The sequence below is a fragment of the Xyrauchen texanus genome, chromosome 10 (genome assembly GCF_025860055.1).
Source record: "Xyrauchen texanus isolate HMW12.3.18 chromosome 10, RBS_HiC_50CHRs, whole genome shotgun sequence".
Taxonomy (NCBI): Eukaryota; Metazoa; Chordata; class Actinopteri; order Cypriniformes; family Catostomidae; genus Xyrauchen; species Xyrauchen texanus.
The window spans coordinates 2,555,005-2,580,705 of record NC_068285.1 but is presented as its reverse complement, the minus strand read 5'-3'; the positions used below and the strand labels follow the sequence as shown (position 1 = coordinate 2,580,705).

At 41.9% G+C, this 25,701-nt stretch overlaps 1 protein-coding gene and 1 long non-coding RNA gene across 4 annotated transcripts in view; one reads left to right on the top strand and one right to left on the bottom strand.

The window, feature by feature from the left end:
• Positions 1 to 25,701, top strand: part of LOC127650627 (NACHT, LRR and PYD domains-containing protein 3-like) — a 710,662-nt gene that overhangs the window by 243,433 nt on the left and 441,528 nt on the right. The window lies entirely within an intron of this gene.
• LOC127650649 (uncharacterized) lies at positions 13,820 to 14,386 on the bottom strand. The gene is made up of 4 exons (XR_007971475.1): positions 14,340 to 14,386; positions 14,133 to 14,209; positions 13,979 to 14,033; positions 13,820 to 13,844 (listed from the first exon to the last, which is right to left on the bottom strand). It is a non-coding gene; the product is annotated as an uncharacterized LOC127650649 (long non-coding RNA).

Below are 25,701 nucleotides of genomic sequence, written 5' to 3'. Positions count from 1 at the left end.
GAAATAAAAGAAATAAAAAGCAAAATGCTTTATATGGAGAAACGACTGGACAGGGGCGAACAAACAACTAGAGCGTGTATGAGTCGGGTAATGGATTCAGAATGGGACGGAAGGCGCTGGAACCTGCAGCTCCATGGTTTGCCAGAGACGACCAAAGAGAATGTGCGAGAGGAGGTTATCCGCATATGCCAAGAAGTGATGCCACATGAAGCTGCGAAACTACCAGATGCTATTGATGTCGCTCACCGACTGGGAACCAAACGTGCTAATGAGACAAGACCCGACCCAACAATCATTCGGTTCACTGTCAGGAGATTCACAGATGCAGTATGGAAGGCGGCTAAAAGCAGCGAGTTTCTCCGGAATCAAGGCATGCAGTTTAAGCAGGAACTGACGAAGGAGGACAGAGATTGGAGACAGAAGTTGTGACCTCTAATAAAAAAAGCGCGGGATTATGGCAAATCTGCTTACTTGATTGGACTTCCTGTTGCTGACGGCACAGCACGCACGCACGCTGCACGAGAGTTTGTTTGTGGCCTGCTTAGCACTGCTTATTCTCATACGTTCAACGTTATAGTCATCGTTCATAGTTATATCCTTTGTCATTTTACCGCATTTCAGATCCTTCCGCTTTTCTCCCGTTTCATCTGCGTGTATTTTACCGGTTGCTGCTGACACCTAGCTAGAGTCTGTGTTTGTAGCCTTTAATCCTTAAAGATCTGCCATTTTTAAGCACGCATCAGGTCTTCAGTTATTATTCTCTTATCAGGATTTAACTGCGCGCATATTCCACCTGCAACCGCGTTCTATTTTTATCGCGATTAAACTGCGTGCATTTTTTCAGCGCGCACCCGTTTTTTCTCCTCTGCGGTACACAGATTATTGCATCGATCTCAAAGCACCGCTTATCAAGAACAACCACCACTAACAACAAACAATTTTGTGAGGGATTCAAATCAATCTCAAAACACTCACCGCTCGGGAACAACGAACAATTTGCGGTAAGTCATGGCATCAGCTCATGTTATTTGTTCATGCATTGCATGTCACATGTTTACAATAGCCTCCTCCGTCAGCAGTGAGGGATTCACTTGTGATAAATGTAAGGAATTAGTCAGGCTGACGGAGAAGGTTAATGAGTTAGAGACTCGCATCCGAACGCTAGTAGAGGTCAGTGAGAAAGAGAAGCCGGTAGAGACTGTTTCGGATGCGGGCATTACAGAGAGCAACACACACACTTTGGTTCCGGCTATAGAGCCCCTGCAGCAGGGCGTTTGGGTGACGTCTCGGCGGCATACTCGTTCAGCAAAGAGACACCACTCTCCCGTTCCTGTTAGGGTTTCCAATCAATTCTCCCCACTCAGTGATACACCCACTGAGAATCATGTTGAAAGAGCCCTTGTTAGCGGTGATTTTATTGTAAGGAGCGTGGAAATAGAGACTCCAGCCACTATTGTTAATTGCATTTCGGGGGCCAGAGCGTCTGACATCAAATCAAATTTACAAGTGCTGGCTAATGCTAAACGTAGATTTTCTAAAATTGTTATCCATGTCGGCACTAATGATGTCCGGCTTCGCCAGTCGGAGATCACTAAAGATAATGTTAAAGAGGTGTGCAAATTTGCAAAAACGATGTCAGAGACTGTAATATGCTCTGGTCCCCTCCCTGCTCGTCGTGGTGACGAGGTTTATAGTAGATTAGTGTCACATCATTTTCCATATAAAAGAAAATAAAATCAAAAGAAAATAAAACAATTTAGTGATGTGGTTTTAGCCCACTTAAAAACTTAAACTGAGAGCGAGAGGGAAAGAATTTGAGGGAGAGATTGCACTCCTTCACACTGTTGTTACAGTTATGCCCATTTTCTTTCTTAGAAAATCACAATAACACATTTATGTAATTCTACAACAGAGAATAGTGATAAATGTAATTTAATAAAATGATATAATCAAATATATTTTATTATATTATCTGCTTTCAACCTTTGCCATTGTAAACCATCTTTAAGAAAACTTCTAGAATTTCTACTTCTCTTATCCCTTCCCTCCTCGCGCAATACAATTAATGCGCATTTGTATTCAGACCATTGAGAAATTTAAGTTTTTGTTTCAAATCAATAAACTCTCTTATGATTACTTTCTCCCTTTTCTTACTCTTTCTCAGGAGAAGGAACTTTCATTATGTCAAATAAACCAACATAAATTACCTTTTTAAATTAACAGAAAATAAATGAAAGATTCTAAACAAAATAAAATAGTAAAGTGGCACAATGGAAGTTCAGACAAATATCTTGTGTTTTGCAATAATTGATCAGTGAAATACATTATGTCCTTTGAATTTCTTACAAGTCTCATTTTTATATCCTAATGTTATCATCTTTTAATAATATGATTTTTCAGTTATTATCGTCTTATGCTTATCAGCATTTCATGATCAATTATTCAGTTAAATAGCAGAGACAGATGTCACTGTGCAGAAACTGTATACCTTTAAAACAGTTTTTTCATGGATTTAACTTAAAATAAAAAATAGCTTACTAGAAATAGACACTTAATTAACTCCTTGTAGTACTGATTAATCTTTTTCTTTAAAGTGAGGGTAGTCTTTGGAAAATTTAGGGAGTAAACAATCCAATATGTTACTCTTACTTTGCCATTAAGTTTTTATATTTAACCTTCATATCAACAAATTCGCAATTAGATGCTGGATTGAAATTTAGACCCTCAGAACAATTTCGACATGGATATTGCACCCATGGATGGCATTTGGAGAATCAAACATCCAATTAGTTATATATGACTGAAATCAACTTATCAAGAGAAATTTGAATCCACAATTGAAATGTCAATTCAGTAATGATTACCAGCATTCATGATAGTAGGAGGGCCAATCATATAACAGCCCACATACTGTATTTCTCAGTTTTTTCCTTTTCTCCGGACTGTCTCCTGTAATATAAGCTTCTTCAATAAATCATCTGGCCCAGCAATCTGCAATGGTGAGAGACTGGTTCCAGAATGAGTTATTGAAATGACTTACACAATGCTGACAACAGAGAGAGTAAAACACAGTTAGCATCAATTTCACACAGAATAGACACATGAACATCAAATTATTCATGATATTCAATTTAATCTTAATGTTTTTCTATGAGTTTCACCCAGTACCAATTTCCAGTTTTTCCTTAGCATTATCAATATTTTTTCAATCAAATACACCACATATTGGGACTTATTTCAATTTTATCTAGCATGACTGGTCATATACCAAACCCAAGAGTAAATTTGAAATGTAGAGAACATGCAATGATTTAAATCATTCTTAAATTTATTTTCTTTAATTCTAGTCTCAGTGACAACTTTCAGTGTACCCATGATCAACCAATGCCTACACTGTATATATAAAACAAGAAATAAAAGAAAAATATCTAATCTCAAAAGAATCTGCTATGTCTTTTTCCTAAATTCGGGGGCCCCCTGTGTTTGACTAGAGACATTATGAGAGACATCATGAGAGACACCAGGTTGAGCCCCTCCTGCTCTTTCTCCTTACAGAGTGCAGGATCGGTTTCTATTAAGAGCACTTAGGTTTCACTCAATCTCTCCAGTCAGACATTCCTAGCAAAAATAAAAAACCCTATCTGTCTTATTTTTGTTGGTTGATCAAGTTTACACCAATAAAGTTGCACACACATGTACATTGTTCTCCAGACATATTTAAACACATGAAAAATAAAACACATAATCCAGGGTAAATGTATATATCAAGACATTATAGTGTAATTTAATACTGTTAAAAATGTTATTCTGTCCTATTGGACTAGACAGAACATAAAACAGACACATGAATGTGACATTTTCACATTTAAGATTTACTTTTCATATTCCAATTTCAAAATCTTTCTTTTTAATTTCCCTTTCCCATTTTCTGTGGCTTTGATAACTACCGGTCTCACTACGAGAAATACTATCTACATTCTATCTAAAGTATTTGGAGCTGACCTTTGGGAGCTGACCTTTGGGGTCACATAGGGAGGTATTTTTAAAAAGAACCCTGTCCTTTTACCCTCCTCTGCATCTCTCAGCTTTTTCTCTGCCCTGTCTCATATTCCTCAGTGAATTTTAAATTTTCTGGATATAGCTCTTACTTTATTTTACTCTGATCTTTTTATTTATTGATTTTTTAACATTTTAATCTAACTGTCTTTCTAAATCATTTTCCTTTTCTTCTAATATTTGAATTATTATACCCCATACATGAATACATTTCCTATATGTTTGTCAATTTACTTTTTAGGATCAGTTTTCATCTAGATTTTAGTTTTTATTTCTCCACTTGTTCCTTCTTCATTTTTACTTGGTATATAAAAATGAAAATTTATTTTAGCACCCTTAATTTAGATAAATCAATACATCTAGAAAATAAATTAATCTTTTATTTTTTAGATGTATTTCCTTCTACACTAATCTTCAACAGCAATATTTTGAAACAATTTTCCCAATTTCTTTCACCTTTACTTTTTAATACACAAAGTTAATTCACGTCACTTTATATTTTATTATATTTTTAATATTTATTTATTTATTTTGCTTTCTCATTTCTTTGAGATTTTACACAGTGGATTTCTAGATTTTAGTATTTCCACTGGAGTTTTACCGTATGTGATATAACAACACTTATCTTAACTACACCTTTGTTTAAATTTCAATTACTTAGTTGACTTCAGTTTAATACACTGGACTCAAAGCTTTAATTCTTATTTTCATTATTTATTATTTTATTTTTTCCTTTGCCTTTTTTTTATTTTTCAAACTGATTTTAATTACTTTACAGTTGTTTAATTTTTTATTTCAATTTCAATTTTTTATTGTTACTTGTCCCTTTGCTTTAAAGGTTAAACTTTAAGCACAGATATCTCTTTTGACTTCACAAATTCTCTATATGAAGTTCACTTGTCTTCTGTGACTGACTAGTTCAGAGGTCTGGCATATTTTTCAGCTGCTAGTCTAAAAAAAACCTCAGAAGCTAAGAGTTAACTTTCTGTCTATGCAACAAAGCTAAGTCTCTCTATCTTGTTCACACACCCAACAATATCTCTTGAATGTATAGATTATCTGCATGAAGTCAAATACATTTCTATGCTACAGTCTAGTTTAGGAGTTATGCTCTAGCCCATTTCAATTAACAGCTGCTAGACTAAGAACAGCCAAGACTAAATGTTTTCCAGCCAGTTGTGAGTTAACTTTTTGATTTCTTTTTTCCTAATTTTGTTTTACATCTATATTAAATGTATATTTCTATCTATATATCTTTATCATTGGTTTTATCTCCACTTTACAACCAGAATATTTATTACGTACCTTTTCTTCCTGTTATATCAGCTCTTCTCTGCCTCCATATATTGATGGAAGGTTGAAAATAGCCCAAATATATTTTCTCTGCTGTAAATTGCATATATACCCCTTACCATTTATGCAGCACAGGCTGATATTTTGGAACATTTTTAGTTTTCTATATTTTATCAAAGTTAATTATTCCAAAGTTTCTCAAGACAGGCTTTCATTCCAATCTTTGTACTGGGCTTATGTCTGTACTCAGTCATACACGTCCATACACACTTGCTCTTTACACACTTTCAAACACAAATAAAGATACTCTCACAAACCACAGAAATGACCACACTTTTTACAAACACAAGGCCTTTATAAACACAGAGCTGCAAAAAACTAAATTGCGCAATTATTAGTCCTATTCTCTTTGCTTATTTATATTTATTAATTAATTCCTACAGAGCGGTATCCGCAAAGTAAATAAATAAATATTTCTTTGCCTATGCAGTCCTCTAATTATTATCCTGTAGCTTCGTAGGCTACTATAAATTTCCTACAGAGCGGTATCCGCAAAGTAAATAAATAAATATTTCTTTGCCTATGCAGTCCTCAAATTATTATCCTGTAGCTTCGTAGGCTACTATAAATTTCCTACAGAGCGGTATCCGCAAAGTAAATAAATAAATATTTCTTTGCCTATGCAGTCCTCAAATTATTATCCTGTAGCTTCGTAGGCTACTATAAATTTCCTACAGAGCATCCGTAAAAGACCTCTAATTATTATCCTGTAGCTTTTCTACTATAAATTTCCTACAGAGCATCCGTAAAAGACCTCTAATTATTATCCTGTAGCTTTCTACTATAAATTTCCTACAGAGCATCCGCAAAAGACCTCTAATTATTATCCTGTAGCTTTTCTACTATAAATTTCCTACAGAGCATCCGTAAAAGACCTCTAATTATTATCCTGTAGCTTTTCTACTATAAATTTCCTACAGAGCATCCGTAAAAGACCTCTAATTATTATCCTGTAGCTTTTCTACTATAAATTTCCTACAGAGCATCCGTAAAAGACCTCTAATTATTATCCTGTAGCTTTTCTACTATAAATTTCCTACAGAGCATCCGTAAAAGACCTCTAATTATTATCCTGTAGCTTTCTATCCTTCATTATAATATATTATTACTTCTTAAACTTTATCCACAGTTATTTACTGCTATTGCACCTACACCCCTACCAGTAAATAAAAACAGATCATTGCATGCAATTATTTCTTCTGGAATCAAAACCCTTTATTCTTTTTATCCTTTTTGGTTTAGAAGAGCTTTCTGAGCGTTCTTACCACCACAGGCAAACTGGCAAGCAACACAAACTTTTATATACAAGCAAAATCTGCTTACCTCTTAATTGTGGCCACCTGTTTGTGTTGCCTTTCCAGCCAGCCCACGATGTAACGACTCTGCTCTCTTCTGTCGCTGTTCGGGCGCCAATTGTAGTAGTTTTTCATTCCAATTTTGTGAAAAATCACTCAGCATCTTTGGGGTTTTGATTTCAGAAGAATAGACTTTATTATCACACAATAAAGCCGAGTTGCCTACGGTGAAACCACAGTACCAACAACAACTGAAGCATCTCTGGTTTGGTTTTACTTAAATACATCTCCTCAAACAAGGTGGGGCTTACACTTTTTTAAACATGCATTCGTTATCATCCTCTTCATTGACTCTGGTCTTGACCATATTAGGAAGTAACAGAACCACCTTTGGAAGAGATCAATTCTCCCCCCTAAGTAATGCTATTTATGTTTCTGCACACACAGTCAAATAGTCAAACCTATGTGAGCACATATTCATCACGTCACAGGCCTTTACATACAGTAAACTGCATGTTTGCCCCTCAGACATAACTGTGGTATAAATCAACTATGTTTTCATCAATTACTCCTGATTAACTTGATAAAAAATATACTACACTGCATGTCTGAGTGGTGTCTTCAGAATAAAATAGGATTTATAGACAATTGGAAAGAGAGACGGACTGCTAAAAGAGAGACGGACTCCATCCCTCCAGGGAAGGTGCCACTCTCCTCTCTAGTAATTTGGCTCATAGACTTAATAATGATATTAATTGACTAAATGGGGCCCAGGTCAGGAAGCAGACAAACTGGTTAATCCGAACGTCTGCTAGCTGCCTTGAGACGTCACACAGGTCACATAAACTACAACACATAGAGACTGTATCACCTAGATATCTCATAGAGACTGTGTCTGTTCCCCGAACTACCAAACACAAAACCCTCACTAAATCATTTAGAAAAAATTTGATTAAGGTCAAACTTGAACAAAACAAACAAATTAAAAATACACATCATATAAAAATAGGGCTACTAAACATTAGATCTCTTTCTACCAAAGCACTAATTGTCAATGAAATGATTACAGATCATAGATTGGATGCGCTCTGTTTGACTGAAACCTGGCTTAAACCGGATGAATATATTAGTTTAAATGAATCTACTCCCCCAGGTTATAGTTATAAACATGAGCCTCGTCTGAAGGGTCGAGGAGGAGGTGTTGCTACAATTTACAGTGAAGTGTTTGGTGTTACTCAGAGGACAGGATATAAATGTAAGTCTTTTGAACTAATAATGCTTAATGTGACACCGTCAAATACAAATATAAATAAAAAATCTCTGTCGTCCTTTACCCTTGCTACAGTGTATAGATCACCCGGGCCTTATTCAGATTTCCTTAGTGAATTTGCAAATTTGTTATCAGATCTTGTAATTACTGTAGATAGAGCCTTAATTGTTGGTGACATCAACATTCACATAGATAATGAAAATGATACATTGGGATTAGCATTTATCGATATTCTGAACTCTCTTGGAGTCAGACAAAATGTAACAGGACCAACTCATCGCCATAATCATACGCTAGATTTAATTCGTTAATATGGAGTTGATGTTGATAATATAGAAATTCTGCAGCAGAGCGATGACATATCGGATCATTACCTCATCTCTTGCATGCTGCAATCAGCTAATGTTACTCAATCTACACCATGCTATCGTTCAGGTAGAACTATTCTTTCGTCCACTAAAGATAGCTTCACTAATACTCTTCCGGATCTATCTCATATACTCAATAAACCCCAAAGCCCAGAAGAACTTGATGAAATAACAAAACATTTAAATGCAGTCTTCTCTAGCACCCTTGATGTTGTCGCCCCACTTCGATTAAAGAAAATTAAAGAAATAAGCCCTGCACCATGGTACAATGATCACACTCATGCTCTCAAGAGAGCAGCTCGGAAAATGGAGCGCATGTGGAAAAATACAAAATTAGAAGTATTTCGTGGTGCATGGAAGGATAGTGTCTGTGGATACAGACAGGCACTAAAAGCTGCCAGGTCAGCATATTTTAGTAAACTCATAGAAAATAACCACAACAATCCTAGATGTTTATTCAGTACTGTGGCTAAATTGGTTAGGAATAAAGCCTCAACAGAACCAGATATTACGTCACAGCTCAAGAGTAATGACTTCATGGATTTCTTTACAGATAAAATTGAAATAATCAGAAATAAAATTGGAATTATGCAATCATCTGTCATAGCACCTCAGAAAACAGTGTCGAATAATTTCCCTCATGTGCAACTTCAATCCTTCGCTATCATAGGTCATGAAGAGCTAACAAAACTTATCGAAACATCAAAAGCCACAACTTGTTTGTTAGATCCTATACCAACTAAGCTCTTAAAAGAGGTATCTCCTGTAATATCAGAACCTCTTCTTAATATCATTAACTCCTCGCTATGCTTAGGACATGTCCCAAGAAACTTTAAAATGGCAATTATCAAACCACTAATTAAGAAGCCACAACTTGATCCTGGAGAACTTGCTAATTATAGACCGATTTCAAATCTCCCGTTTATGTCAAAAATACTAGAATAGGTAGTATCCTCCCAAATATGTTCATTTCTACAGAGAAATAGTATATATGAAGAATTTCAATCAGGATTTAGGCCTCATCACAGTACAGAGACTGCACTTATCAGAGTTACAAATGACTTGCTCTTATCATCTGATCGCGGCTGCATTTCTCTTCTAGTGCTTTTAGATCTTAGTGCTGCATTCGACACGATAGATCACGACATTCTCTTGAATAGGCTGGAGAATTATGTTGGAATTTGTGGAGTGGCATTAGCATGGTTTAGGTCATATTTAGCAGACCGCTACCACTTTGTCTATGTAAATGAGGAATTGTCAAACCAAACAAAAGTAAAATATGGAGTGCCACAGGGATCAGTTTTAGGGCCTCTGCTTTTCTCCATGTATATGCTTCCCCTGGGAGATATTATCAGGAATCGTGGAATAAGTTTCCACTGCTATGCTGACGATACACAACTTTATATTTCTTCAAAACCTGATGAGATTTCACAATTCTCAAAATTAGCAGAGTGTATCAATGAAATAAAAGATTGGCTGGCCAGAAATTTCCTTCTACTCAATTCTGACAAAACAGAGGTTCTAATTATTGGACCAAAAAACTCTAAAAATAAGCCGCTAAAATATAATTTGACTCTAGATGGATGTACTGTTACATCATCTTCAACAGCGAAGAACTTAGGTGTTATATTTGATACCAATCTGTCCTTTGAAAATCAAATTACAAATGTTTGTAGAACAGCATTTTTCCACCTAAGAAATATTGCTAAATTAAGGCATATGCTCTCGGTTGCTGATGCCGAAAAACTAATTCATGCGTTCATGACCTCAAGACTAGATTATTGTAATGCATTACTGGGAGGATGTCCAGCAAGATCAATAAATAAACTTCAATTGGTTCAAAATGCAGCAGCCAGAGTGCTGACAAGAACCAAGAAATATGATCATATTAGCCCCATTTTATCATCGTTACATTGTTACCTGTTAAATTCTGTATTGATTTTAAAATTCTGTTAACTACATACAAAGATTTGAATGGTCTAGCTCCGCAGTAGTTAAGTGATCTTCTACCACGCTATATTCCAACACGTTCATTAAGATCGCAAAATTCTGGCCTTTTAATAGTTCCTAGAATATCAAAATCCACTAAAGGAGGAAGATCTTTTTCATATTTGGCTCCTAAACTATGGAATATTCTCCCAAACAATGTTCGAGATGCAGACACACTCTCTCAGTTTAAGTCTAGACTAAAGACTCATCTATTTAGCCAGGCATACACCTAATTTATCCTCCAACCCACAATTAGGCTGCTTTAGTTGGGTCTGCCGGAACCAGAAACCAGAAACATTGAGCATGATCTCTAACTCTGCAATAAATTAAATGGCATCTACGCTTACATCTTTTTATTTGTTTCCCTGTCGCAACCTCGGGACTCCTATCCTGAGGTCACCAGAACGGCTGGATCCAGCTCCATTCCTGCTTCATGTTGGACTCCACTGCTACATGTCACAGAATGATGATGACTACATGCAGCCGGTGCCAGCCAAACATCACTTCAATCTATTATGACGGACTTCAGAGGATGAAATGATGCCAACTCCAACCTGCATCACCTCGGTCTATTTATGGACTACAATCTTGAAATGAAATGCTTAGACTAACTATTGCCAACAAAAGCCTTCATCAGCCAATTAACAAGGACAATTGCATCTATGTGAACTTCTGCAATTAATCAAGATGGACTTCAAAGAATTTGGTCATTAATCTTACAGTTCAAACACAATCGATGTTTAATCACTGACCCTTAACACTTAGTTTAAAAATTTTAAACCATGATTTTACCTATACATAATTAATATTTACATTACATTCATAATGTTAGCCAGAGGGGAACTGGCCCCCACAGTGAGTCTGGATTAGGGTTAGGGTGGGGTTAGTCAGAGGGGAACTGGCCCCCACAGTGAGTCTGGTTTCTCCCAAGGTTATTTTTCTCCATTAATCTACATCTTATGGAGTTTTGTGTTCCTTGCCACAGTCGCCTACAGCTTGCTCACTGGGGTTATTAATACAATAATCATTTAATTATTTTTAAACACTATTAAAAATCGTATTTTATCTAAATTACACAATGATGATTAATCGACTTTATAGACATTACAGTTTTATCGTCTGTTAATGCTGATCTTCTGTAAAGCTGCTTTGAAACGATGTGTGTTGTGAAAGGCGCTATACAAATAAAATTGACTTGACTTGACTTGACTTACTTTGTCGGAGGCCGCGGATTTATTGAAGGAACTGAGGTTACGGGGTCAGAGGAGTTTTCAAAGGACTATTTTTATTATTTTCTTTCAAAACTTTCTCAAGATTCTCAGAATTGAGTTCCTGGTTAAACTGGATCCCAATATGCTGCTGCGAACTCTAACTATGAACAATATGTATTTAACATTTTAACACACAAATAATTTACAGATTGTTTTATATATTATTAATTATATTATATAATTATAATTATATAAATTTTGTAATATTAATATTAATCCGGAGATATATAAGAGAGATGTCACGCTTAGGCAGCTACCATGGGTAATTAAATATATTTTTCTAACTTTTAATTACTTCAGTTATACAGTCGTTGCTGATCTCGATACCACTTTGATTTCAACGTTTACCAGATTGACCAGACATTTTACTTGTGCAATATTCTTATATGTCACATTTATCACTTGTTTCGTTTAATGCTATGGGGGTTAAGAAATAACATTAAAGGAAAGCTCTATTTCTTTTTGACAAACAGTTTAGGGCGTATTTTTGTTTTGTACAAGCAGCTCATTCTACTAAAGAAGACACAACATTTTGGACTTCACAATGGGGTAATTCAGTACGGTTTGCTCATGGGTCTGAACACTCAGCTGGAGTAATTACTTTAAAGAATAGATTTAATGGAGATGTTCTACATACAGAATGTGATCCTGCAGGACATTTTATTTGCCAAGTAATTAAATATGTTGATAATATTTTAATCTTGGGAAATTTATATGGGTATAAAAACAGTTTGGAAAATAACAATTTTCTCGAATCCATAGAAAGTATATTTGTTGGATGGTTAAATATCCAAATGCAATTTTATTAGTTGGAGGAGATTTTAATATTATACTAAATAAACAATAGATAAATGGCCACCAGGTCGACCTAACGTAAATAACAATCTTAAACAATGTATGGATAAATTCAATAGATATTTGGAGAACCAAATTTCCACATAAAAAGTAATTTACCTGGAGTAATAAAACAGGGTCTAGTCAATCTAGAATTGACTTCTGGTTATTGTCTGAGAGTTTAACAAAGATGATGTGTAAGTTGATATTATTTCTACTCCTCTAACAGATCATAAAGCTATCAGTGTTAATATTAAATTCTCTAATACAAGTTGTTTTACTAATGGATCTTATTGGAAACTTAACAATTCACTGCTACTATATGAGGAAGTAAAAAAAGTAATCACTGGGTTTATAGCTTTTGGGATAAAGCCAATAAGGAGATGCATTTTGTTCAAATTGGGAACTTCTGAAATTTGAGGTCAATAAATATTTAAGGAAATTTGGCAGCCGAATAGCCAAACACAAAAGAGCTGAAGAAAGCAACATTATTGTTGAAATAACACAATTTGCAAATAAATGCCCAGACAGCTTATTGGATGAAGAAAAAATATAATTATCAGATCTGCAAATCAAACTAGATGAATTATATAGAAAGAAAGCTCAAGGTGCGTTTGTCCGATCAAGGAGACGCTGGCTCGAAGAAGGTGAACAAAATTCACAATACTTCTTTAATTTAGAGAGACACAATCTTAATAACAACATTAATAAATTACATTTGAATGGGGTTGTAACAAAGGACCAGAAACTCATTTCCAATTACTGTTGTGAATTTAAGAAAATATATACATCTAATTATTCTCAAACAGTATCTGATGCTTCTCTGAGTTCTGTAGAGGTGAAAACTATTGACAAAAATGAAAATGATCTTTGTGATATGCCAATTTCTGTTGAGGAAGTGATGAAGGCAATTAATCATTTAAAAAGTAATAAATGGCCAGGCACAGACGGTTTGACCACAGAATTTCATGAGCAATTTACTAAAGATTTGGCCCCTTTTTTGCTCAAGATGTTTAATGAAAGTATTAGTAATCAATGCCTTACACCTACCTTGAATCAGGGCTGGACTGGGACAAAAAATCGGCCCGGGCATTTTGACTAGAGACCGGCCCACCAGGTATTATTGGCAAAGCCATAAAGCCTTTGAATGAAAACAAACGCTGTTCTGACAGCGATGTACACTGTCTTGTTGGTATATATGTATCAATCTAATAAACTTAAACCTACACCATCCTCCCTATTCTGGTATTCTAAACAATAATTAGCGGAAAACAAAAGACTGCGAAAGAATAACACTTAATTGACTTTTTGATGGCATTTTACACAGTACTGGTACAGTATTTAGAAAATGTTGGAAAATACTGACATCATATACAGTACTTACGTCTTAAGAAATTATGATGGGACCCTGAAAAACAGGACACAAGTAAAAAGGACAGAGAAGGGTGAGAAAGAATGGCATTTGTTGGACTTGCTCATATGATCACACTACTTGTATCTTTATTCCACAAAAATAGCTGAATCATATACAGTAGTACTTACGTAGGAACTTAAAAAGTTGCATGGTCTAGAGAACCTCTTAAAGTATGATTAGACCCTGAAAAACAGGACAGAGAGGAACAACGATTAGATAAATAATAAAATCTATTAAGGACAGATTGTGATTGAATTGTATCACCAAAGACTATTTACTCACTGCATCAATAAAAAGTCACCCACAACACTTCCACAGCAGCAACACTGAACATATCTTAACATATGGAATATGGAAACCTTTAAGAAGTGAAAGGACAGACAGCGAAGGGTGAGAAAGACTTGCACTTAATGGATTTTTTCAGACGATGACACTACTGGTATGTTTACTCTAGAGAAATGGTTGAATCATATTCTATATAGTACTTACTTAAAATGAACCCACTTCAGGCTTCCAAAATTGACTGACAGTCTGAAACGAAACAATGACAGATTAAGGCTGTAAGAAAACTCTCATATTTATATAATCTAATATTTATTCTATCTACTGTCTTATGCATTAAAACCTATTAAAATGGACACATTCTAAGCATTTTCTGAGCACGTGACTTGTTTGAAGTGAAGATAGATACAAAACCTATTCATTTGACTGTACTTTTAGGCAATAACAATAAAGTTGAATTTAATCTTAACTGAAACATAATTAGGAATGTTTTGATAATTTTATTTCACCCCACCAGGTTACAAAAGCAGCTTTCTCAGCAGGTCACTCTTCTCAGCTACCCTGTCAATGACCATGTCGGAGTCCAATGACATGAGAATGTCCTTTTCAGTGGCCATCAGCATAAACATCTCAAGCCTGTTTCCAGACAGGCTGCTTCGAGTCTGCTTTTAATGAATTTGAGTGTAGAGAATGTTCTTTCACAGGCAACCTGAGTGAGAGAGAGGGTCAGCAGGTCCTTGTATGCCAGCCCAAGGAGACAGTAGGCATCAGACAGCATGTTGAACCGCCTGAGAATTTGATAGCAGCACAGTGGGCAATTTTTGCAAGAATCACAGCTTTTGGTCACAATTTCACTTTCTTCGTCCCATTCTTCAGATCTATCCTTTGCTGTTCTGGTCCTGTAGTCATCTACATGTGATGTCTTAAGCCTTTCCCACTGTCCAGCAAAACTTTTCAGTTCTGACTGAAGGTTATTTACTGTAGCCCTGCTGTCAAATTTCAGGAGACATGTGCTGAGGTTTTGAAGTGCATTACTAGGAAGAGAAACTGTTCTGACCTGGCTAAACTTCCTGGGGTCCAACCATGCCAAATCCGCAACAGGAGGGCCATTTGTGACAAATCGTCTGTGGATTGCTTCAATAACTGTGTCCAGGATGGTGTTGTGCACTTTCACCTCATATGTTTTCTCAGCATTGATTTGCAACTCATCTTCAGTCATCTCTCCGGCCATGCGTTTTCTCTTCTTGGCTCTCTTTTCAGGTAGTGCAGCCTCCACTTCCATGTCTGTGTTGTCCTCCCTTTCCTCGAGTTTCTGATTTGTCTGTTTCACAAATGTGTCTGCAGCTGCCTTCACAGTTGGGAAGTCCCTGGCGATACTTTTGAGGCTATCTTGTGTGGCAGTCACCATATGATGGGCAGAGAGAATGTCCATCCCCGTTGACTGGAGGTACTTCGACAGAGGAGTTGTTTGCTCAAACACTCTAAGAAATATCTGTGCTGTTAAGACAGTTTTATGCTTCAAGAGACACTCTTTAAAGCCTTGTGCTTTGGCACGAACAGCTGGCTTTTCTTTTTCCCTCTTTTCAATGGCTTCCAGCGTGAGCACTACATCAATGAAGAGGCCATCATCTGGTTTTCCAAAATGTCCAAAGATTTTTTGGAGGACATCATGCTTGGCCTACCACCGTGTCTCACCTATTGGACTGAGGCGTCTGTGTCTTGTCTCTTCTTGGGTTTGTTTCTCCCACAGATTAACCCTGTGATAGGACTCCTTGATGAACACAGCTATGTCATTAAGTAAATTAAAGAGTGATCCACTTTCAATGACACTTAGTGTTGTGTCAGCAAGCACAAGATTAAGTATGTGTGCATAGCACCACACATGCACATGAGTTGGAGACTGGGCAGTCATAAGTGCTGAAAAGCCTTTGTACTGGCCCTGCATATTTGAAGCACCATCTGTTGCATTCCCAATGCACATGGCCTTGTCCAGATTCAGATGCTCTAAAACTCCAGAAAGCAAGTTTACAAAGTACTGCCCCGTGGATGCTTCGCACCTCACTATGGAGACAAGCCTCTCCTGCACAGCCTCAGTAACATACCTGATAATTACTGAACACTGATCATAACCTGTGATGTCTTGGGTTGTGTCCAGCTGAACAGAGAACATCCCAGCTCTCTGGACATCACTGGTGATGCTCTCTTGAATGAAATGGCCAATTGCATCAATCACTGAGTTGACAGTTGTTTTGGAGAGTAGGGTGACGAGAGACCCTCTACCTCTTGATCCACTGGACTGATGCAACTTCTTGCTTTTCTCAATGCAGTCATTCAAATGTTCTCTAAGGCACATATCATACTTGCCTAATAACACAATCAATTCAAGAAAGTTACCATGATCGATAGTGTTATCACCCAAAGTTTATGCAGCCTCATTCTCCACATGCCTATAGCTGAGTCCTCTCTTCCCTAGTACTTTGACCACATCCACTATACGCTCCAAAACTTGCCGTCTCTTTTTCACTTGTGCTCTGTGAGCTGACAACTGACTGCCAGCAAACAAGCTGCTGATGTTGCCTTTTGAGCACCTTAAGAAAAAAGCTTCAGCACAGGTCAGCACCAACTCTCTCTCTTGCTCAATCTCTTTCTCTTGCTCCATCTCTCTCTCCTGCTCTTGCATTTCTCTCTCCTGCTCTTGCATTTCTCTCTCCTGCTCCATCTCTCTCTCCTGCTCTTGCATTTCTCTCTCCTGCTCCATCTCTCTCTCCTGCTCTTGCATTTCTCTCTCCTGACCTTGCATTTCTCTGTCCTGCTCTTGCATCTCTCTCTCCTGCTCCATCTCTCTCTCCTGCTCTTCTGTCTCCTCTGTCACAGATTTCTCCACTTGTGATGATGGATCAACCTGGTGTAACATGTAAGGATTGGCACAATTTGTTGAGATTTTGGGGAGTTCCTCAATAACGAGGTGACCAAAGACTACAATAATCAGTGATAAAATTGCCTAATTACTGTTTAATAATATCAAACATAAATGAAATATAATTATTATTATCAATATAAAAATAATGTACCAAATGCAATATGTTTATTTTTAACCTTTAATTATTAATGGTTACAAGTAGGGTGGCCCCATACCATACCATAGTTATAACTTCAAGGTCCAAAAATATTTAAAATTGTTTGGAAAAACGCAGACACTAAATAATAACATGGCGGCACACAACAGTGCAGTAGTGGTCAGTTAACTATTTTTTGTGAGCTCATCTAAAGTGAGGACTATTTATGCCTTGTAAAGCATTTACAAAGGAGATTTAAATGCTGTTAATAATTTCTCTGTTCTGTATCACTGTGTTGTGTTTGTTTCATTTTTCTGTTTAGAAGATAACTGAGTCTTTAAATCTCCTTTATAAATGCTTTACAAGGCATGAGTAGTCCTCACTTTAGATGAGCTCACAAAAATAGTTAACTGACCACTACTAAATGCTTTATAACTACCTGAATTTACTCCATTTACTTATGAACCACTGACAACTCTTAAATAACTGGTTTGTAAATAATGCTATACTTCATTTAGAAATTATTAATTAATCATTAACAAAGTATGAAAATACAATAATTAAACACATTATAGATATGCTTATAAATCAAGAAAAAAGCATTTATAGCTGTATTTACAAACTGCTTATTAATGTCTATAAATGCTTTTATAAATGATGAATTAACTGTTTACTCATGCTTACTTAATGATTAATAGCGTGCAGTTATTATAAAGTGTTACCAAAATATCTACCACTAGACCATTTAAGAAGTCAGAAAAAACATTCGGCTCATCGATGGATGCATTTATTTACGGGTTGAGAGAGGCTGCACAGTTTGACCAGAGGGCAGCGGGCGCACACCAGGCTGCCGGATGGTGTTGCTAAGACTTGCAATGTATAACTATTATCAGACCTGGCCTCGAGTCACGGCCCCGACTCTCCCGATTGCCACTCCGCCCTTGCTTAGTTATAATCATTTTCGTTCCGCCTCGTCCCTCGTCTCGTCAACGAAAACTCGAAAACGTCTCATCATGTTTTAGTCACCTTAGAGCCAGCCAGCCATTTTTAGCTAGTCATCGTCGAGTTATCGTCATTAAAAAAAGTGTGTCAACTTACCTCAAGTTCAGTTCTGCCACTTGGACCGGCGGCCGCCTCGGGTCTCTCCTCCTCCTGCCTCCCCTTTCCCTCTTCAACCTGCTGCTGGCCTCCATCACTTGCTAATTTTACTGAAGTGGAAGCTCCACTATAGCCACCACCAAACAACTGTGATATTTTAGCACATTTGGCAGCATCTGCCTGAAGGGCTAGTTTATTATTTGCCCTAATTTTTCGGCTCCTCCTTTACGTTTTTTGTTCTCCATTTTTGTTCAGCAGCAATGATATGTGATTGCTGATCCGTTGAAGGGGGAGGGTGCATCTGACCTCCTCGGCTGTAATTGGTCCAGCCCAGAGTCGATCATGACCAATTGGCCAATCCACCACCTTTAATAGTTTATACCGTTGCAAAAAAAACAAAAAACATCGGCCCACAAAAGAAGAAAAATCACCATCGGTATGCCCGAAGTGCGAGTTTTATAGCCTACATACTTATATAAAAAAAATATAAGTATGTAGGCTACCGGCCCACAAAGCACATCGGCCCACCGGGCAAATTCCCGAAATCCCCGATGGCCAGTCCAGCCCTGACACACACACACTCACACATACTGGTTTAGTGATTGTTGTGATTTAAGTGTTTTTTCTCTTCTTGTGTTCAGACGTCTGTGATCTCACACTGGATTCAAACACACACTCACACACACACACACTGGTTTAGTGATTGTTGTGTTTTAAATGTTTTTTCTCTTCTTGTGTTCAGACGTCTGTGATCTCACACTGGATTCAAACACACACTTACACACACACACACACTCACACACACTCACACATACACACACACATACACACATACACACACTCACACACACACTCACTATCACTCACACACACACACTGGTTTAGTGATTGTTGTGTTGTAAGTGTTTTTTCTCTTCTTGTGTTCAGATGTCTGTGATCTCACACTGGATTCAAACACACACACACACACACACACACTCTCACTATCACACTAACACACACACAAACATACACACTCACTATCACACACACACACACACTCACTATCACACACACACATGCACACACACATGCACACACACAAACACACACACACTCACTCACACTTGTTGTGTTTCCATGTTTTATGGGGACTTTCCATAGACATAATGGTTTTTATACTGTACAAACTTTATATTCTATCCCCTAACCCTAACCCTACCCCTAAACCTAACCCTCACAGAAAACGTCTAGGTTATGTATGTAACCCCCGTTCCCCGATGGAGGGAACGAGACGTTGTGTCAGAGAAGCGACACTAGGGGTCTCTCTTGAGCGCCGATATTCACCTCTGGACTATGAAAAAAGGCCAATGAGAGTTGGCAACCAGTATTTGCATGTCCCGCCCCCGGACATACGGGTATTTAAGCGGCGCAAATACAGGAGTTCATTCAGGATTTTTCTGAGGAGCCAGAAATGGTCCAGCTACAACAGTGGCTCGGCTCAGCACCGTGGCAGGGGAGACACAACGTCTCGTTCCCTCCATCGGGGAACGGGGTTTACATACGTAACCTAGACGTTCCCCTTCTGTCACTCTCTCCACGTTGTGTCAGAGAAGCGACACTAGGGGTCCACTTATAAAGCGCCATGCGCTGAGCCATGTACGTGAACTGCTGATACAGTAGCGAGCAGGTATTCTTACGTGCAGGACGACCAACTGTATCAGGCCGCACGTACCCTTCCCCAATGCCCCATTTAAGCCATCAGGATTCCTTATCGTTACCCTGGAGGGGGGAACAAGGTGCTGGCCGCCAACCTGGGGACGGGCCAAGCCTGGCCGGGCCTCTTTTCTCTCTATGTTTCTCGCATAGAGCAACTAAGGCCGGGGCCCTTACACGCATTGAGAGAAGGGGGTCTTAGCCCTTATTCAGGGCGGAGAAGACCCTGCGGAGGCCACGCCTACCCGAGAGGGGAGGCAAGTTTAAGTGGCAAAACCATCAGAGGCCTGACTTAGGGCCTATGTGGAAAAGTTGGTGCGGTGGTGGATCCAGCCTTGTAGAGAGGTGAACATACAGCACGGCAACCGAGGTAGCCGTGACTGCCTAAGGGAAGCACGGGAGTCCGCTCGCCAGAGGGGACAGAACCGTGGTGTTACACACAGGGGGAGTCCGAAGGAGGCCTTACCTGTGGAGCACCTATACCAGTGCAGGGTAGCTTGCGGTACCCGCAGTGGCTTGGGTCGGCGAGTTCCTCCGCTGAACTGTGACCCACGAGGGCTAGGGAGGAATCAACCAGTGTCCCAAACCTGAGATCTCCTGGGAACGAAGGCGTACTGTTTCCCCTGGTTAGGGGGAAGGGCGCTAGGTGCAAGCGATTCACCCGGTCAGATAGTGGGCGTGCCACCGAGTTCTATGGGCTCGGTACCTGAGAGAACACGGGACGATACTGACTCAACTCGGAGATTGTAGAATCTCGCAAAGTGTTAGGTGTTGCCCAGCCCGCTGCTCTACAAATGTTTGCTAGGGCAGTGCCCCTAGCCAGTGCCCATGAGGATGCGACACTCCTGGTGGAGTGGGCTCCGCAAAGGGGGGGGCAGGGCCTGGGTGTGATAAGCCAGGGAAATGGCATCGACAACCCAGTGGGCGAGTCTCTGCTTGGAGACAGCATTCCCTTTCTGCTGTCCCCCAAAGCAGACGAAGAGCTGCTCAGAGCATCTGGTGCTCTGTGTGCGGTCCAGATAAATACGTAAGGCACATACTGGACACAGCAGTGAAAGGGCTGGATCTGCCTCCTCCGGGGCAGCGCTTGCAGGTTCACCACCTGATCCCTGAAGGGTGTGGTGGGAACCTTGGGCACATAGCCCGGTCGTGGTCTTAGGATCACGAAAGTGTCTGCCGGACCGAAATCCAGGCAAGCGTCGCTAACAGAGAACACATGCAGGTCCCCGACCCTCTTGATGGAAGCGAGCGCGATCAGCAGGGCAGTCTTGAGAGAGAGGGCCCTGAGTCCAACTGAGTCAAGTGGCTCGAAGGGGGGTCTCTGGAGTCCCGTAAGGACGACCGAGAGATCCCAGGAGGGGAACAGGTTAGGCCGGGAGGGAGTTATCCTCCGGGCACCTTTTAGGAACCTGACGATTAAGTCGTGCTTACCAAGAGACTTGCCGTCTACCGTGTCGTGGTGGGCCACGATAGCGGCGACATACACCTTGAGGGTGGAGGGGGACAGCCTCCTCTCCAGCCTCTCCTGAAGAAACACGATCACTGACCTAACTGCGCACTTCTGCGGGTCTTCGGCTCGGGAAGAACACCAGTCCGCGAACAGACGCCACTTTAGAGTGTAAAGATGCCTGGTAGAGGGGGCTCTGGCTTGATTGATTGTATCTATGACGGTCGATGGTAGGCCGGCTAGATCTTCCGCATCCCGTCCAAGGGCCAGACGTGGAGGTTCCAGAGGTCTGGGTGCGGGTGCCAGAGCGTGCCCCGTCCCTGAGAAAGAAGGTCCTTCCTCATGGGAATTCGCCAGGGATGGGCTGTCGTGAGGAGCGTGAGGTCCGAAAACCAAGTCCGGGTGGGCCAGTAAGGGGCTACCAGAATGGCTTGCTCCTCGTCCTCCCTGACCTTGCATAGCACCTGTGCAAGAAGGCTCACTGGGGGAAATGCGTACTTGCGCAGCCCCGCGGGCCAGCTGTGTGCCAACGCATCTGCCCCGAGGGGAGCCTCTGTCCGGGCATACCAGAGCGGGCAGTGGGAGGTTTCTTGGGAGGCAAAGAGGTCTACCTGAGCCTTGCCGAACCGGTCCCAAATCAGCTGGACCGACTGGGGGTGGAGCCTCCACTCTCCACTGGGCAAGCTTTGTCTTGACAGCGCGTCCGCTATCACATTGAGGTTGCCAGGGATGTGAGTGGCACGCAGTGACTCCAGTCGCTGCTGACTCCAAAGGAGGAGACGACGGGCGAGCTGTGACATGTGGAGGGAGTGTACTCCGCCTTGGCGATTTATGTAGGCTACGACCGTGGTGCTGTCTATGTCCTGACTAGGACGTACTTGCCCCGAATTAACGAGAGAAACTTCCTCAGGGCAAGGAAAACAGCCAGCAGCTCTGGGCAGTTGATGCGCCAACATTGTACACGGCTTCCCAACCCCATTTGGAGGCATTGGTTGTAACCAGAACGCGTCGGGACACCTGCTGCAAGGGTAGTCCTGCCCGTAGAAAGCAGAGGTCTGTCCAGGGTTTGAAGGTTTGGCGGCAGGCAGTGGTAACTTTCACGTTGTGCGTGCCGCGGTGCCATGCTCGTCTCGGGACTCGAGTCTGGAGCCAGTGCTGAAGTGGTCTCATATGCATCAACCCCAGCGGCGCGGCCGTCGCAGAGGATGCCATATGCCCCAGGAGCTGTTGGAATCGTTTAGAGGGACCACGGCACCTGGCTTGAAGGGAGCGAGGCATTTCAGCACTGACTGAGCACGCTCATTGGAGAGACGTGCTATTATTGAGACTGAGTCTAACTCCAAACCGGGAAAAGAGATGCTCTGGACCGGGGTGAGCTTGCTCTTTTCCCAGTTGACCTGAAGCCCCAAACGGCTGAGGTGCCTGAGCACCTGGTCTCTGTGCGCGCATAGTAACTCTCGCGAGGGGGCCAGGATGAGCCAGTCGTCGAGGTAATTGAGTATGCGTATGCCGGCTTCTCGGAGCGGGGCAAGAGCTGCCTCTGCGACTTACATGAAGACGCGAGGGGACAGAGACAGCCCGAAGGGGGGGACTTTATACTGATACGCCTGGCCGTCGAACGCGAACCGTAGGAAGGGTTGATGTCGAGGGCGAATCAAGACGTGGAAGTACGCGTCCTTCAGGTCTACCGCTGCGAACCAATCTAGATGCCGGATGCCAGATAGAGTTTGTTTCTGGGTGAGCATTTTGAACGGGAGTTTGGACAAGGCCCGATTAAAAACTCGCAGGTCCAAGATCGGTCGTAAGCTGCCGCCTTTCTTGGGTACAACGAAGTAAGGGCTGTAGACACCCTTCTTCGTTTCGGTTGGAGGGACAGGCTCTATCGCATCCTTTAATAGAAGGGAGGCGACTTCTTCGCGCAGGGCATGGGCATGTTGGCCATGCACTGCGGAAAAATGTACGTTCACGAAGGGGGGCGGAGACCTGGCAAACTGAATTGCGTAACCGATTTGAATGGTCCAGTGCAGCCAGCGTGACGGGTTGGGCAGTGAAGGCCACGCCTCTAAGCTCCGTGCTAGGGGCACCAAGGGGACGAGTTTTTTAGACGTACCCGGCGGGGCTTCGCAGCGGTGCGGAACAGGTAACGTGGCATCGGGAGGCAACGTGGCGTCCCGAGGCTCTGGTGCTGAGAATAAACTCAAAGCACTTACCTTGCTCTGCGCACCCGGCAGGGGGCGGGTTCGTGACTGAGGAGGAGGTCTGATGCTGGCGTCCTCTGGACTCGTCTGAACTGGCCGGCCGGGAAACAGTCGTGCAGCTGAAGGCGGGGACACCGCGTCTCGGTCTCGGGTCTGTCATCTCAGGAGCGCCTGGGAGCCTTCTGGGTCCTCAAGGGGGTCCGTGAGACGATGGGCGTCCAACTTCTGCGGGGAGCTCAACGCTGGGGCTGAGAGCTGGGCCCACTCACTTGTTAGTTGAGGCGGAGCACCACTTTCTTTCTTTCTTGAAAGCCGCAGGAGGACGCCCTCGGCGAGCAGACAGGGCATGGCCCCTGGCGGCAGGTTTGCGGCAGGGCAGGATGCTTTTTGCTTGAAAATAGCCTTCGTCTGTTTCTTCACCACTGAGGACTGCTGGGCGAAGTCGTCAAGTGGTGTCGCCGAATGGACGGAGCTGGGAGACGGGGGCATTTGAGAAAGCGTGCTTTGTCTGCCTCCCGTACTGCCTGTCCATCGTTGCGTTTCTGGACCACGGAGTGGCCATCGCCTGTTTGAGTGCAGTTCCTGCAGCACGTCAAGAACAGGACCACCCAAGTGCAGATTTTGAAGTGCCCTGGCCCAGTGGACTTGCAGGAGGGGGCCATGGCGTGCAAGGGGGAGCGGTCTGGGACCGTTCTACCACTGAGGATAGCGAGAGCGGAGGAGCGAGGAAGCTGGGCTTGCTCAGCTCGTCATGCACGTCCGGGAAGGAATCCAGGGGGGGCGCGGCTGTGAGCGGCGCACATGCCCGTGGAACCAATTAAGCCCGGGGAAGCATAGCGGATCTTCTTGCGTCAGGCTCAGACTGGGCGGAGACCCGAAGGTGGCGGCCCAGGCGAGTTATCCGCATCCGACGCCGCTGTTACGCTCTCCGATGCAGCGGTGATGTCATCCAATGCCGGGGAGCTCGAGGGACCGGACAGTAGGCTGTTAAGCGGACCGCACTAATCCTGAGCTCGGGGGAAGCAGGCAAGCGTGCCGGGGAGGCGGGAGGTTTTCGAGGGGATTTACCCGGCGAAAGCGTCCCGTTATTCTTCCCAGATCGTTCTCCATCGCCCGCGGCGCCTGCCTCAATCCCGTAGGAAGGAGGCGAGGCACGGGGGGCGGCTGAAATGGCTCTCTCTCACTACAAGAGAAAGCAGAATTCGCAACGCTGCCGCGGTTATGTTCTCACACTGAAAACATAACCCATTGGAGAGAATGCTCATCCCGAGCTCGGACGGAAACAAGTAAGCGTGCCAGGGAGGCGGGGGGTTTCGAGGGGGTTCACCCGGCGAAACGGAGCCCGTCATTGTCCCCAGATCGTTTTCATCGCCCGCGGCGCCTGCCTCAATCCCGTAGGAAGGAGGCGAGGCGCGGGGGGGGGGGGCGGCTGAAGCGGCTTTTTCTCACTACAAGAAAAAGCCTACGACCGCAATGCTCTCGTACTGAGAACATAGACCATTCATAAAAACGCTGCCTGCGTGTGATCGCAACCCAGGAATGCAAGGCAGTTTTTATGGCCGTCAGAGGTGGGGAGAAATCATGCATCCAGAAACTACACAGAGGCGGAAAATCGTCTTTAAAAAGACGCGTCCTGAGAAGGACGTTCAACGCCGCTGTGTTTTGCTCTTTTAGAGTGAAATTCACTCTTTTAGAATAACTCTTTCGAGTTGTCTGCGCTGTCGAGCGCCCAGGGGCAAGAATGCACAGCCGTGCACGAATGAGAAAGCCGCTGTTATGCGCCGTCAGATCCAACAGCATGCAGAGCGTCAGAGGATTAAACAGGAACTGGGTGTGTAACTCGCAGCAGAGTTCATGCACGACCATCGGCTCCGAAGAAATTTTCTGAATGAACTCCCGTATTTGCGCCGCTTAAATACCCGTATGTCCGGGGGCGAGACATGCAAATACTGGTTGCCAACTCTCATTGGCCTTTTTTCATAGTCCAGAGGTGAATATCGGCGCTCAAGAGAGACCACTAGTGTCGCTTCTCTGACACAACGTGGAGAGAGCGACAGAAGGGGAACTTTCTGCAT